This window comes from Nicotiana tomentosiformis, chromosome 10 (genome assembly GCF_000390325.3).
Source record: "Nicotiana tomentosiformis chromosome 10, ASM39032v3, whole genome shotgun sequence".
NCBI lineage: Eukaryota > Viridiplantae > Streptophyta > Magnoliopsida > Solanales > Solanaceae > Nicotiana > Nicotiana tomentosiformis.
Window position 1 is genome coordinate 2,387,866 of NC_090821.1, and position 12,296 is coordinate 2,400,161.

The window sequence follows — 12,296 nt, forward strand, 5'->3', positions numbered from 1 at the left end:
ATAAAATCTAGTTGCCTCCCCATGTATAATTTGAGAAACTGATGATATTTGACATAACAACACCTCTTGGTATTTAACTCTAATATTCACATAATTAAGCATCATGAAATTCTTCTTTAGCAAATGTCTTTCAACGAATAATATTTATCTGATTATGCTATCAGCTTAACATAATTGATTTCCTTACACATGCATTACTTTTGTATATATTTTATGTGTGATGTGTGCTTCTTCCTCTCTAAAATTTCAATCAAAACTTACTCTCTTAATGCAATTTTGATACATATCAACAACTTTATGTAAAAAAAAAAAAATAGTTTTGATAACTTAAATACAAATTTTATACAACGATTCATACATAATACAACTATTTTTCAACTTTCATACAATATTCAAATAAAAAAATATATATAAACAACAGAATATAATTTACCTACAATCTTACTACAACTTTACTACAATTTCGTAAGTATATGGTATGTCTTGTCTTCTTCTTCTTCTTCTTCTTCTTCTTCTTCTTCTTCTTCTTCTTCTTCTTCTTCGAGTTTCAATCTGAAATTCAGCTAAAACCAAGTCTAGTCTTCACCAAAACACTCTCAAAATTGAGATATAAACTCCAAACAATATTCTCAATTGTTTGCAACAACACACAATCCAAACAAATAATGATTTTTGAAAACTCAATTTCGAATTCAAAGCTTTTTAATGGTTGTCAATGATGGAGAGTCAAACACCTTCAAAATTTATTGATTGACAATGTCAATTTGAACACCAATTGTGCAACATTAATGGAATTTGAATACCGATTGTGCAACTCCTTTAGCTCTACATTACTGGAATTTCAATAAATATGTAATTGCTGCTCTCTTTCACTTTGCTCTACATTACTAGAATTAAGGATTCAAAGATAGAGAGAGACGTAGAGAGAGGGAGAGAGCGCATGAGAGAGAGAGAGAGAAAGACGGAGAGAGAGAGAGAGAGAGAGAGAGAGAGAGAGAGAGAGAAAGACGGAGAGAGAGAGCGCAGGAGGGAGAGAGAATAAGGCTGGAAAATAATTGATTCCTAATATAAAGGGATACTCATTTAATTCCTAAAAATGTACATAATTGGTAAACTTGTATATAGTATGTAATTAAATTGAAACTTGAGTGGGGAGGGTAATAAAGTTTCAAATAGTGTATAAGAATGTAAAAATTCCTTAAATGTTTTGCTTTATTAGGAATCTTCCTTAAAAATCTATATGCGTGCACAACTACATGCGTAGCTAAATTTTGGTTTTTTAAAGTTCTAAAAATTAGAATTGTTTATATTATTCATATAAGGAAAGATTTAATAACAAAAATTGTAGTTGATTTCAACATCCTAAATTTTAGAAAAAATAATTAAATTACTATTTTGTCTATTGTGAACTCTATTTTTAAAGGATAAAAAAGGCGAACGATATTTCGCCAAGGGCCTTCGTTCTGTTAATATAACTAGTCTTGTGATACGCGCTTTGCGCGTGTACACTATCTCAATAAGAAAGAATTTTAAAATACTATATAAATAATATATTAAAATATTATGTTTGAGTAATAAAATAAAAGTTAATTTTTCCTAAAATGATGAATCTTCATACAAGTTCTCAATCATCAGTCAATATATTTAACTAAAAATTTATTTTTATTTTTAATTCAATCGCTTTAAATTCATAAGTTATCATGCTTCTTTTCAATTTCAGCAGTCACATATAATCCTTAAAAACTTAAGATTTGTTTTTTTTTGAAAAGTTATTCCCTTGTTCATTTTAGAAGACTCAAACAAGATTAACAAATTGATAGAAAATAATAACTTTTTTCAAGAATAAAATGCGATTTATTTATTTATAATTAATAATAAATATTATATGAATTATTTCCAACGGATTAAAAAAAGAATAAATTATTGTAGCTCATTGTATAATCAAATTACATAAATTATACGAAGAAAAGGAGTTCTGAAAAAGAAAAAAAAAGAAAATAAACAATACTAAACCTAAAAGATTTTAAAAAATAAAAAAAAAGCTCGTCAAGGACTCTCAAACAAAAACTTTTACAACAAAACGATAATTATATGATTTTTCATATCAAAGTCCTAAATATTAGGCTATTAATTAAATGATTGTCCCTAAATATTAGAAAAATAATTAATGACTATTCCTACATATTAGGAAAATAACTAAAATTACTACTCTGTCCAATATAAAATTTACTCTTAAAGGGTTAAAAAAGACGAACGATATTTCGCTAAAGGTTTTCGTGTTTTTAATATAGTATAGATATAGATATAAATTAACTATGTCTCGTGACGATTAAGTATTTGTCATTAGCCATTAATATTTGGATCAAGCCAAACACATGGGCAAATTCTAGTCCATATTCTCATTCCTTTTGAATCAACCAAGTATAATTGACAGTCTCACAAGCTCACCTGATCAAAGAATCATTTCACGGATGCACATAATAGTGTTTATCGAGAGTCAAACGAGTTATTCTTTAATCATGATTTTAATTTTTATATTCTTTTTAAATATTTTAAATTGTTAGTTATAGTGACTTATAATATTTTTATGTAGTTTCTAAATATGTAAATTTAAACTTTAAAAACATAAAAATTCTATGTTTAAATTTACAATTGACTCCTAAAATTCAAAAAGTATTATTTTTTGGGATGGAAGGAATAATATAGTGAAATAACTTTATGAATGAGAAAGACAAATTAGTCAACAACAACAACAATAATAATAATAATTATAATAATAATAATAATAATAATAATAATAATAATAATAATAATAGTGATGAGGTGGAAAGCGCCAAGTAGGACTAGTTTTAATTTGACATAGTACAATTTTCAATTACATACAAAGGCCAAAAGTACAGATCGAATTTAGAAGTGCAGCACATGCAGAGCTACTGTTAAGTACAAGTAGTAATAAATGAGACTAAGCACCCATTTGGCCATAAATTTTGTCAAAATAAATTTGAGATTTATTTGACAAACATATGTTTGGTCATAGATTTTGTCTATATTTTGGCAAAATTCCAAATCTCAAGTCCCAAAACCAAGTCAATAGTTGGTTTTGGGCTAAAATATCACTATTATATTTTTTAAAAATTACCCCAAACTTTTGTATTTTATAAAAGAGTCCATCATTTATTATTTTGTAACAATGTTGTTTCGTCTTCTCGGTCATCTGATAGTGTATCATATAGTTCATTATAAAAATGATAATTTTGTATCAAATTTATTTATGTTCAGGACTAAGGTTTGCGATAATATAATGAATATTATTGATAATGGTACCGTTGGATATTTGTGATAATTTTTAGAACTTGTGGGTATAAGTCATGTTTCATGTTTTTCCAAAATAAATTTGGAAAATATGTTTTTAAAGCTAATGTCCAAACACATTTTCATTTTCAAATCAAACAGCACTCAAATCAAAATTTTCAGAACAAATTTGAGAATCTATAGCCAAACGCTAGCTAATATTTCCTTCTGTGCAGCAGCTTCATCTTCATGTATTTCTTTCCTCTGTCTCATTTTATATATTGCAACTTTTTATATGTCTTGTAAGGGAAAATATCCTTTTTAAAAACTATTTAATTTTAATATTTTTATTTAATACTTAATGATATGATTTATTATGACACAATTGATAGAAGATCTCATTCTTTTATATTTAAGGAGAGAAAAAATAGAAAGAAATAAATTTTTTATCATCACACGTTTAAAAGGGATAATTTTGATACTTTACGTATAATTGATTTATATGCCATAACTTCTTTAATTTCTGAAGCTTCTGTACAATTTCCAATGTATGATCGATAACGGGTTCATATAAACTTAGTACTTTCGATGCGAAAATATAAATTTATGTATAAAAATTCATTAAAATTACAGCTTAAAAGAAAAAAAAGTTGGATATTCTTTTTTCAAAACAAGACAATGGAATGCAGTAATTGGCTTAATTTGATTCCCCACATATAAGGGCCCGTTTGGACATAAAATTTGATGGAAGTTTTTTTCAAAACAAATTCACTTTTATCCGAAATCAACGTTTGTTCATAAAATTTTCAATTTTCACTTGAATATGCATTTTGAAAATTTTCGAAAATTTGAAAAATTTCAAAAAATTATTTTTCAAAATTTTCACTCAAATCACTCACAAAACTTCAAAAACAACCCAAACTGAAATTTATGTCCAAATACAACTCTAAATTTCAAATACCATTTTCACCATTTTTTCGAATTTTACAATTCTTATGAAATCTGAAAAAGCATAGAGTGAAAGTGATTGCTCAACTCGTGCTTTCATTTCAGTGTATATTCTGACTTGCTCCTACTTTTTACACCAATAACTGCTATGGAAAAGAGGAAAAACGTAATACAAAGTACAGTCAATATTAAGAAAATGGGGTAATACATCATCAGTCATCACATGCATGGCTTCAACCACAATTGGATGTGGAGGTCCCAGCTCTACGTACACCAACTTTTGTAAGCATCTGGTCTGCCTTCAATTCAATTTATTTACTTTTCCTTTTCATTTAATATATTTGGAAAAAATTAGTTAGTTTTTAATTTTAATATTCTCATTTTATTTATGATATGACATATGTAAAACTACATGATTTAAGGAGTAATTTTGATATATTATCAACCTTTAATTTAAAGCTACAAGATCCAATTTTTTTGTGCATAATCAATTATGATATATAAAATGGGGAAGGGAGTTACCTAACACAGAGGGTGAGACAAAGTGTCTGTGTGTGAGGAAGTGGTGGGGCAGACCTAGAATTTTAATAGTATGATTTCTGAATTTTAAAATTACAACTTCAAGTGTTAATGACTGAATTTTAAATTTAATATTTTAATAAATTTTTTAACACATATATAATATTTAAATGCTACTAAGTTCGGTCAAATTCGTAGCTTTATTTTTGCCTCCGCCGGAGGCAGATTCAGGATTTAAACTCTATGGGTTCAACTTTTAAGATTTTAATATTGAACCTATTATATTTTTAAATTTATGAGTTCATATCTTCTATTTTTGTAATTTTAGTGAATTTATACATATAAATTTTTACTCTGCATCGAAAGTTATGAGTTGAATTGAACCCGTCATCAACACTCTACATCCACCCTTGGCCTCCGCCCTGGTGGGGTCAGAGGGAGGAGGGAGTAATAATTTATATTCAATAATATTCAAAGTTTCAATTATTTCACCACTCTAGTATTCTGCTGGCAATGACTGAGAGTCCACTTTGCATGGACATAAGGCAGCTTGCAGAAAAGTAAGATTTTCTTAAATGTGACAAATTACGTACATCTGTTGAGCTAGGGACTTCTTCTGGAGTAGTAATTACTAATTATTTTTCAGAGAGTAATTAATAAAATGTACATTCATTCCTCATTATCTATAATTACTACGGAGTAGTTTTTAGTGGATGACGTACGAAAAGTTTCACTAATATATACCCGCAAGGGTGGCCGAGTTGGTTGAGCTGGAGACTCTCAAATGAGAGGAAGCAAGTTCGAAACTTCACCGTATGCTTTCTCAGTCGAATTCGTAGCTTGCGTAATGAAGTTTATCTCGGTATAGTTTTTGAGCTATTGCACGGAAAAAAAAAAAGTTTCACTAATATCGTAAAACTGCGAAATTGATCGGCGTCCATGTGAGGCAGATAAGAGAAAATATGACGTTTCATTTGAATACTTTGCTTAGAGAATTGAATATGTATTTATTGATAATGCACTTGTACTATATACCTTAGAAAGCATACTATACAATATAAATCCACCAACTGTTACGAAAGAAAAAATATTTTATTATAAATATCCTTGAAGAATCTATCTACAATTTTTTATTTCCTCCACTTATTCTATAGATAAGCTACTATTATCCATATTTATAATAGTACCAAACATATTCAATACTTTGCTTAGAGAATTGAATATGCATGCATTGATAAATGCACTTGTACTATATACCTTAGAAAACATACTATACAATATAAATCCACCAACTGTTACTTTTATCAAAAAAAGATGATAGATTCATCAACCATGCATCTAAATAAATATAAACTAATTATTTGAAAAGAACGTAAAAGTAGAGGGATTTAATATTTTGTTATAGATTTTCTTTTTCTCCTGAAAGCATCTTGTTTCACTTTGTCTAAAACTATATATTGCTCTGGTCGCCTGTCCGACCAACTGAATCTCTCTGTCTAAATTAAAGCTCTAATTAGCAGTTTCTTTTTTTTTCCTCCTTTTGCTTCTTAATTAAGTTCATTTAATTTACAGTAATCAAAATTTCATTTTTCTTTTTCAATATTAATCCCAAATTCTTTTAATTTGTGAAACGTTTCCTATTACTGTCATCTCTAAGAGTTGGACTTTTCTAGTATGTCTCTGCGCATGTGAAAAATTATGTTTTTTTAAAAAAAAAAATTAAAGAATTAACCTAAATAGCCGTTCAACCAACCACTTAAACTAAAAATAACCAATGAATATATAATATATGTACAATTCATATATAATATGTGTACAATCATGTATAATCTATGTATACAGGTTATCAAAAGTAAACAAGTAAATTCGACATGCTATTTGTATAAGGATTTTAAAAAAAAAAACGGGGTTTGAATATCAAGAAAAATTAGGGTTTAACCAATTTTCTTTTACCCTTCTCAAAGATATGAATGCATGATAAATAAGAGGTTTACCTTTCTCTCCTTGATGTCCTGGTTTGTTTGCCTAAAAATGGGTAAGTTTACAAATTTAAACAATAAGTTTTTTTATAAAAAATAATTTTTAACAGTGTCAGCAAATTTTAGAACTTTGATGCATGTGGTCCTTATTAATTTAGAAGTACTTATAATGTAGTAGTACTAAAAATTGTCTGCTCCTCAAAGTTACATTGGAATCAAGACTGGCCTTTGACCATACTGCCTTTGCTATAAATATATAATTCTCCATTAATGAATTGAATGGAGAATGCAGAAAAGGGTCTGGAAAGTTTGTTGATCAGTGACTTTGACCAATATTAGAAAATAGTAGTGCAATATTTTAAATATAAAAATATAAACTAGTACCACATCAGAAATAATCTCTCTACCCGCATAACATAAAGATAAGGTATACGTACACATTATTATTTTCAGACTTCAATTATGGGATTACACTGAATTTGTTATTATTGCCGTCTTTGTATAAACTACCAAAATATCTAGTCATTCGAATTAATGATGTTGTTAATTTTTCTGAACCGAGCTCTCTCATTTTCTTGAAAAGTAGATTATAATAACAACAATAATAATAATATTACTAAAGAAATGGAAGATTCCATATTTGAATTACTGGACATTCATATGCGATATGACTATGAGGGTTTCCACCGACCACCATAAAAAATACGTCCACCACGTGAATTCAACTATGTGCCTAAATTCTCTAAGTAGAGAATGTTATGTTTTCTTTCTTCTTTGAATATATAGACTATTGTCGGGCAACTATTTTTTTATTTTATTTTTTAATTACATCACGGTGGGAGTAAGTCTGTGCATAATTTAGTAAATACCGAATTACGGTACCAAAATCATAAATTTTGGTGTCGGCATTTCATTATTTAGTATAGTATATGGTATTTTAAAAAATAATATCGAAATACTGATATTTGTTTAACTAAAAATATAGATTTTGGCTTAACCAATTGGATTTATGTAGAGAAGAGTTAATCTTAATTAAAAATAATATCTAAAAGATAAAGCTACCGGTATCAAAATAAAATAACTAGTATATTCAGTCCAGATAGTAATGAATATGAGCAATAATAGCGATATTCAGTGACCCAAAAAAAGTGGAATATGGCATGAAATAGTAATAAATAACAACAATGATATTTAGGTAAATAAAACGAGTGAGTCACCCGAAAAGGAACGATATCAGTGGATATTCTTTTTAACAGTGATGAATTATTGATAAGCCTTTGAGCACTTGTGTTCTTCTTGGATCCAGCGAAATTTTTTTTAGACAAGAATCTTGGTAAAAGAATTATTTATGTATATATATATATATATATATATATGGTAAGACTAGATCCTCTCTACAAAGTTAACTTGTTCTTTACAAAATGAATATTCTCCCTCGATATCATTATGTCTCTTTCTATATATAGGGAACATGTTCCTAGAAATCTTAATAGTACACGTGCAGAGAATATCCACTAGAATATTCTCTTCTATGTCTTATCTTAGAACTAGTCGTTATAACGCTATTTGAGATGCTCGACCTCGACCTTGAGTTATGGTGACTCCTCGACCGCATCCTTCATTGCTTCAAGACTACTTCGTCCCAAGGTTGGTCTCTGTGGGGACATCACTGATGGCACGTGGCAGTCGATGAAGATTGTAATAGTACTAACGTGGCTTTGCTATATCAAAGATATTTTTTGGCCCATTGTAACGACCCGGCCGGTCGTTTTGAGAGTTATAGCCCCGAACCCCTATTAACTGCTTTTCCCATATCTATTTCTGGTGTTGTGACTTGTTGGGATGATTGTTTTTGAGTTACGGAGTGTTTTGAGACACTTAATCCCTAAATGAAAGCTTAAGCTTTAGAATTTGGACCGTAATCAGAACTGTATGAAGACGACTATGGAATAGAATTCTGTCGGTTTCGTTAGCTCCGTTAGGTGATTTTGGGTTTAGGGGTATGCCCGGATTGTGTTTTGGAGGTCCGTAGCTCATTTAGGCTTGAAATGGCGAAAGTCGAATTTTTGGAGTTTTGGGCCGGTAGAATTTTTTTTATATCGGGGTCGTTTTTCGATTCCGAAAGTTGGAGTAGGTCCGTAATGTTGATTATGACATGTGCGCAAAATTTGAGGTCAATCGGACGTGATTTGATAGGTTATCGGCATCGGTTGTAGAATTTTGAAGTTTCAAGTTCTTTAAGTTTTAATTGGAGGGTGATTCATGATCTTAGCGTTGTTTGATGTGATTTGAGAGGTCGACTAAGTTCGTATGGTGTTTTAGGATTGGTTGGTATATTTGGTCGAGGTTCCGAGGTCCTCGGATGAGTTTCGGACGCCCAACAGATCGATTTTTGGACTTAAGAAGTTACTAAAGTTTTCTGGTGTCTCAGTTCTTGTTTCCTTATATGCGATTGCGTGGGTGATCCGCGATCGCGTAGGCTTAGCTAGGCAGAGGATGGAATTGTTCTTCGCACTCGCGGACATGGGCATGCGAACGCGTAGTGATGTGAGGTGGTGCTTCGCGAACGCAGAAACAAGTTCAAGATCGCGTAGGGTTAAGTGTACCAAAGTTGGACCACGCGCTTTGCTCATCGCGAATGCGTGTGGATGTTCGCGATCGCATGAGTAGGGGAGCCAGAGCATCGCGTTCGCGCAGTGTTTTACGCGATCGCGTAGAGTAATTTCTGGGACAGCAAAGTTGTTCTGCGCGATCGCGAGGCTATTTACGCGATCGCGATTAAGGAATCGCTGGACAGTGTTAAAGTTTCCAAAAAACAGGGGTTTTGCCAATTTACCAAAAACTTGAGATAGGGAGCTCGGATTTGGACGAGATTTTGAGGGATTTTTAGAGATATCGATTGGGTAACGATTCTTAAGTCCTTTATGGTTATATCTCACTAATCTACCATTAATTTTCTCTTTAATTTCGGATTTTTAGTTTTGAAATTGGAAAAAATTTGGAAGAACTTTTTCAACAAAGATTTCGAGTTTTGAAGGGGATTTGTGGTCGGATTTGAGTAAATTTTATATGGTTAGACTCGTGAGCGAATGGGTGTTCGTATTTTGTAACTTTTATCCGATTTCGAGACGTGGTCCCCACAGACGATTTTTGAGTTAATTTAGAATTTTTGTTAAAGTGTTGATTTCATTAAGTAGATGAGTCTATTATGGTTGTATTTATGATATGTAATTGCTTTTGGTTAGATTTGGGCCATTCGGAGCCGGATATTCGTGGGAAAGGCATTGTGACCGATTGATTGAGCTTGGTTCGAGGTAAGTGGTTTGCCTAACTTTGTGTGGGGGAAAGCCCCTTAAGATTTGGAACTATTGTGCTATGTGAGCGCCGTGTACGTGAGGTGACGAGTACATACACGGGCTAGTTGTGGTAAAACCCGATTTTTTTACCGAGCAGTAACATATTTTCCTGTTATTTTGAGTTATACCATTTTAATGAGTACTAATCTATTTTCATTCTTAATTGAGTTATTCCAATATGTGTAGCTATCATGTTTAGTCTAATACAACCTGTCTATGTGTCTTAATTTTTTATGTGAATTATGTGCAGCATGCTTAGTGAATTTCCTGTTTCTTCCTTGACTGGTACTTAGTCTAAATTGTAAGAATTTCTTGATGTAGTTGTATTTATATTATTCACGCTGCATATTTACTTTGGGACTACGGAACGGTATTCCGGGAGATCCTCCTGTACTGCATATTTACTTTGGGACTACGGAACGGTATTTCGGGAGATCCCCCTGTACTGCATATTTACTTTGGGACTACGGAACGGTATTTCGGGAGATCCCCCTGCACATTTACGTTTGGGACTACGAGACGTTATCTCGGGAGATCCCCTATTGTGATTTTTGTGTATTGAGCTGTTACCTTATATGATTTCATTGTTGTTAAATTTGAGCCTTTATTTTATTACGGTATTATACTCTATATCGTTTTTATTATATATTTTCCAGTAGGTTCCTGACCTGACCTCGTCACTACTCGACCGAGGTTAGGCTTGGCACTTACTAGGTACCGATTGTGGTGTACTCATGTTACTCTCTGCACATGTTTTTCGTATGCAGATCCAGGTGCACCTTATCAGCTGCACTATCAGTGAGCTGGGATAGCTTTGGAGATTTCAAGGTATATCTGCCGCATTCGCAGACCTCAGAGTCCCCTTCTACTCTTTCTCATGTCCATTATCTTCTGTATTTTTCCTTGTTAGACTCTAATGTATAGAGACACTAGATTTTTCCTTGTGTAGTTTGTGATTCACGATATTTCGGGTTTTGGGATTTGTTGTGTATTTTTGAATAATTGGTTAAATTTATATTTTTATTTTATTATTCCGCAAAATATTAGGCTTACCTAGTTGTAGACACTAAGTGCCGTCACGACGTCACACGGAGAAAAAATTGGGTCGTGACACCCATACAATACCGTACCGAAATATATATAAGTTATATAATACATGTATTATTGATTATAGCGTACTAAGTTACATAATACTTTTCCCTGGCATTCATGCTGAGGCTGATAGTAAAATCCATATACTTCTTTAGGAAAATAGAGGAACAAGTTAGGCTTTAGATTCTGACTCTTATTATTCAGGTTTTGAAACATGTTAATGTAATGTCTTTATGATTTTAGAGTGTTTCTTAGTAGTGTATTGATGTCGCATCTATTAGATTAGTCCTTGTTATATTCTATAAGATTAACAATTATCTCTAAGCAAGTAACAAGATATTTTTAATGATCAAATGTGAACTTTACGTACCTTTTTTTTTCTCTTTATGGGTTAATACTTGCTAATTTTGGAAAAAGATTTTGTTAACGTTCATGTGAGCTTAGAATATTTTTATTTTTGTTTTTGTGAGTTATGACTCTACGCACTAATTAATAGTCAACCCGAACAAACCAAAGTTATCGCACCTTATAAAAATCGAAACCGAAAGAAGAAAAGTCGAAACATACCAAATTTAATTAGACATGGTATAATATATCATTTTATGAAATCGAATATCAAAAATATTAAAACGAAATATCTAAATATCATATTATACTGACCGATGAATACCCGTAGGTGAGAGGGTTAATGGAGAAGGAAATGCTATGTTACAGATGAGATTTGAACCCTTCATCGTAACTGAGGAAGACAGGGAGCTCACCAGGGGAACTTCGGGCAACTACTTGGGGTGATCCCTTAGCATTGTTTCTCACATTTAAAAATAAATCTATTGTGAAAGAGCTTAATTTATATATACAAATAGTGCAAAAAATTATATTCTCAGATCACCCAAAAATGTCTACTACAAGATAATAACCTCCATAAAAATTTTGTAATCTTGAAAAATTAGGTAGATTGATACTACCAGCTATCAACACCTTTGATCGGAACAAGAAAGAAACTAGGAGAATTAGCCAAATTTAAAGTTCTTCGTTTTTCTTTTTGGTGACCGTGTCTTTTGACAAAGTATGCTGTGTGTTTTTCTCTCTCAAACTCTTTTTGTCAAAGTTC